Here is a 5184-nt window from a genome sequence, read left to right on the forward strand (position 1 = left end):
CACTAGTCTGCTGTGTGACCATGGGCAAGTCCCTTCATGTCTCTGTGCCTCAGGTACCTCATTTGTAAAGACTGGGCATCCCATGTGGGACAGGGACTGCATCTAATCCAGTTTGTCTGTATCCACCCCCAGCACTTAGTACAGTGCCCGGCACATTGTAAGTGATTAGCAAATACCACAGTTTTTTTTATTATTATTATTAACCCTGCTGAGTTGAACTCTCTCCAAATGCTTAATACAGTGCGCTGCACACAATAAACACTCAATACATACCATTGATTAGTCAGTCAATTGTATTTATTGAGTGCTTACTGATTAATTGATTGATTGGTGGAACTGCTCTAAAAGTACGATGAGGCATCCAAACTCAAAGCCAGATAGAAGACTGAACCAGAACACCCATTAAATTGCTCTGTTTTTACCAAGTATTGAAATGAAGCAGTGGGTGGTAGGCAACAGTTTTCACAGAGTGGGTGCATAACGCCTGCTAACCGAGGGACTGGAATTGCAGCAAGCTCGAATGTAAATTCAGGACTCTTCCTCTCTTGCTCAAATCAAAATAGCCATCTACTCTTCTTTTCCCACCTTATCTCCAGACTACTTTACATGCCTTCTAGGAGTCCTCACTGAGATCAACCAAGATGTTCTTCACTATAAGGTGAAACCAATTTCCCCTAGGATGCCTCTTCTTCCACACATTAGCTCTGTTGTTGTCACTGATGAGGCTATCTTCTCCAAGTCCAAAAGAGGGAGGAGGTCTGACAGAGGGAGGAGGTTTATAATCCATTCCCTCCCCTCTAGGGCAACCATAATCACCAAACTCTGTTCTGAGGGACAGGGGGAAAAAATGCAAAAAAGGTTTGCATTTTTTCTTTAATTTGGTAGGTAAAGTCTCCAAGGAGAAAACGTTTCAATCCAAGATATGTGCTGCTTACAATTAGTTATGATGCCCCATGTCATACCATGAGAGACAGCGTGACTTAGTATGAGAAACAGTGTGGCTTAGTGGAAAGAGCAAGAGCTGGGGAGTCAGAGGATGCATCCCACATCCTAATCCCAGCTCCGCTACTTGTCTGCTATACGACTTTGCGCTAGACACTTAACTTCTCTGTGCCTAAAGTGATCTCATCTGAAAAATGGGGATTAGGACTATGAGCCCCACATAGGACAACCTGATTACCTTATATATACCCCAGCACTCCCCCTCTCAGGGTCGTACCTGGAGAGTTTCCAGTACTTTACCAGTCTCGACTATGGGAGGGAAAGTCGAGCAGAGGCATATCCATTCCATTCCTAGCTTTGGCAGTGGCTAGTGAGTGAAGGACAATCTGCTACAGACTCAACTGTGCTGAGCAGCAGCAGCATGGGATCCTAGAGGGTGGAGACTCTAGTTTACTGCATGGAAGAAGCCAATGGTAAACCACTTCCATATTTTGACCAAGAAAACTCTATGGATCCACTACCAAAACGATTGCAGATGGAGGTGGGGAATCCTGGGAAAGATGTTTCCACAGCGTCGCAATGTGTCGGAAGCGACTCGATGGCACAAGACATAACAAGACCCCAGTGCTAAATATCATAATAAGAATAATAATTTTTATTATACCATTGGATTGAAGAAATTTTCCAGCATTCACATAGGGAACAATAAAGTTCATCCACCATATTTCCCTCCTGCACGTTAATATCCATATAATAATAATAATTGTTGTATTTCTTATGCGCTTACTATGTGCTAGGTACTGTACTAGGTGCTGGGGCAGATACAAGCGAATCAGGTTGGAAAAAGTCCATGTCCTACTTGCAGCTCACAGCCTTCTCAGGTAAATGAGGCGCAGAGAAGTGAAGTGACTTGCCCGAGGTCACACGACAGACAAGTGGCAGAGCCGGGATTAGAACTCAAAGCCCTCTGACACATCCACATCAAGTGACTTTTTTAAGGGAATTTTGGATAGAAAAGAAGCATCTGTCATGCTTTCACTTTAAAAGAAAAATCAATCCATCAAACCTCCTCCAACTCGAAGAAGAATTTGGCTTTTGGAGAGGAGAAATCGCAGTACCATAGATGGCACAAACCTCACTTACTAATGCTCAACTTCCTGACATTTAATTTGCACAATTTGTCTCTTATTATCTGGCATCTCTCAGAGGATTTTGGAAGCCTGAGAAGGGAATGCAGAAACCTAATAAGCAGTACTGTTCAAAAGGAGACCAAGTGGCATCAAAACCAAAAGGACACCACTAACTCCCAGCCCAGTTTCCTCTAACTAATCAACAACTTGTGACAAACCAACCACAAAATGTTATAGTGAATGGAAATACTACGAAGCCAGTAATATATAAAAATGCCAAAGTCTCGGCATTTTAGAAAATGCTTTACTCCTCCGAGGAGCCCATCCTGCAGGCCCAACCATAAAGAAATGTGATATATTTGGGGATACATTACCTACTTAGGTAGTGAAAACGCACATTTTGCATTATGGAACAGCCAAGATGTTTTATCTCTGTTTCGATAACTCAAATATGACTGAAACTGTGAACTTCAAATTTGGCAGGATTGTAGTACTCATTAAGGAAGGAAGTGAAGCCAATTTTGAAGAAAAATGGTTTCATATTTTTGAAGTTAAGAAGGTTTGAACAATGAGTGTAGAGCATAACATTACCTCTACTGTTCTTACCATCCATTGGAGTAAAAGTTATTGACCAAAGCACATCTTTGAAGACGTTTCAGTGAATGATGTTAATTGAGATGAAAATCAATTTTTTTTCTCATTTTGCTTTTCCTGATTCCTTTCCACCTGTCAAAAGTCTAACGCTAACAAAACTATGCTGATAGAAAGCTAAAATGTAAAATGAAGTACCTAAAGTCTGGAATTTCCCATAGCACTCACTGAGCCAGTTTATATGCGGTATTTTATGTTCCCACATGTTGTGGCTTTAAAACGTCTTCGACACAACGTACAGGATGTGTAATATCAGCGTGTTAATGTTCTTATAGGAAATTTAACTTGGGAATTTCCAGATTTGAATAAGGCATCAACCTAGACTTTGGGAAGGTACATTTGTGATTACATACACATTCACATGCAGACACACATACACAAACACACCAAATACCCAAATCACTTCCATAAAATGCATCCTCATCTGTGGAAAAGTACAGCAGCTGTGTAACAGGACAGGATAACACCATGAAAAAACTTGATGAGGGATTAAGGATACCACATCCAATCAAACTGCAGCGAGAACTGAGGTTTTATATTAGGAATGCAGCCTTGAGAATTGTCCAAGCTTCCCCCAGAGAGGATTGTTTTGCCAAAATCACAGCATGACCCACGAAATTTGGGATTCATAATGAAAACGCTGACAGGTCCCTGATTATAGGAGATGCTCTAATAATTGTGCTGTAATAAATAATGCTTTGAAGACCAGTTAAGTAAATAACGGAGGCAATAAAAAATTGTTTAATGGGTACATTTATTGCCCTCATATTTCTACAGAGCCAATAAGAAAAGGTCTTTAAACACTGTCAAAAGAAATTAAAGAAATTATAGGGTGAATGTTGATAAAAGAAAGCTTTCTTCATAACTAAATAAAAAAGAGTCAATATTACTGAGTTACTGTACATTATCTTCTGCTAATATTGAATGCCTTGAAACAATTTCAGTATGACCAAGAACAACACAGAATACGCTGTGCCATTTTCTGTGTACTTCTGGAGAAAAGTTTGCTTCACTATTGGATTGATCCCAGTCAGGGACTGTCTCTGTTTTGGATCTATCTTTTGTCTTTCAGATCTTCCCAAGTCATTGCAAGGAAAGTAGCCGCTCTTCCAATTGCTTTCCGGGTATGGGAGTCAGAGGTCATGAGTTCGAATCCCAGCTCTGCCACTTGTCAGCTGTGTGACTTTGGGCAAGTCACAACTTCTCTGTGCCTCAGTTACCTCATCTGAAAAATGGGGATTAACTGTGAACCTCACGTGGGAAAACCCGATTACCCTATATCTCCCCCAGCGCTTAGAACAGTGCTCTGCACATAGTAAGCACTTAACAAATACCAACATTATTATTTCTGCAGTCTGGTCTGTCCAATCTATAATAATAATAATAATAATGTTGGTATTTGTTAAGCGCTTACTATGTGCCGAGCACTGTTCTAAGCGCTGGGGTAGACATAGGGGAATCAGGTTGTCCCACGTGGGGCTCACAGTCTTAATCCCCATTTTACAGATGAGGGAACTGAGGCACAGAGAAGTTAAGTGACTTGCCCACAGTCACACAGCCGACAAGTGGCAGAGCTGGGATTCGAACTCATGAGCCCTGACTCCAAAGCCCATGCTCTTTCCACAGAGCCACGCTGCTTCTCTTAGTGGTGGTGCTGCTATTTTCTGTTGTTTGGCTCTGTGTTTCACTATATTTTTATATCATTACTTCGCACTTGTAACTCATGTGGGCCCTTTTATAGGTGTGTCACCTTCAAAAATGAAGGGCATATATAAATGTATACGTACATTCACACACAAACACCACCCACCCTGCCCCTCCACACTCAGACATGGAAATCCTACCCTTTATTAGATGTAATGTCTCAAAATGGGAAAATAACCCAATGATGACTTCTGGATGCTGCTTAGCATACTAGCGAGACCCCTAACTGGGATCAAAACATCACTCAGCTTTCTCTTCATCTGTAACTGCTGGCTTTCAGATTCAGAGAACAGCATTTTCAGCACAAATGGGTTTGCAGAAGCAATGTACTTAATGTACTTTAAGAAGCTCTTAGTTCTAGTTACACATTAATCTTTCCCATTTCTTTCTGTGTCTTTGAAGTGTAAGGTTATCCCAATCTTTGTTTTCCATTTCTTCTACACTGTTGATATTTCCATTTCTGAGCTGGCATTCCACTCATTGTCCTACCTTTCTTATGACTTTGGCAAATCACTTAACTTCTCTGTGCCTCAGTTACCTCATCTGTAAAATGGGGATTAACTGTGAGCCTCACGTGGGACAACCCGATTACCCTGTATCTACCCCAGCGGTTAGAACAGTGCTCTGCACATAGTAAGCGCTTAACAAATACCAACATTGTTATTATTATTATTATCTGATCTTCATGTTAATCTTGGCCTTCCCTTAGACCTCATCTTCTAGCCAAATTTCAATTCTGTAGGCAAGCCCTTACCAC

General features: G+C 41.1%; 1 non-coding gene across 1 annotated transcript; it reads left to right on the plus strand.

Moving 5' to 3' along the window:
- Nucleotides 1-1201: 1201 nt before the first annotated feature.
- On the plus strand, nt 1202-1339 carry LOC114810677. The gene has a single exon (XR_003758372.1). It is a non-coding gene; the product is annotated as a small nucleolar RNA SNORA7 (small nucleolar RNA).
- The last annotated feature ends 3845 nt before the right edge of the window (nt 1340-5184 follow it).

This window comes from Ornithorhynchus anatinus, chromosome 3 (genome assembly GCF_004115215.2).
Source record: "Ornithorhynchus anatinus isolate Pmale09 chromosome 3, mOrnAna1.pri.v4, whole genome shotgun sequence".
NCBI lineage: Eukaryota > Metazoa > Chordata > Mammalia > Monotremata > Ornithorhynchidae > Ornithorhynchus > Ornithorhynchus anatinus.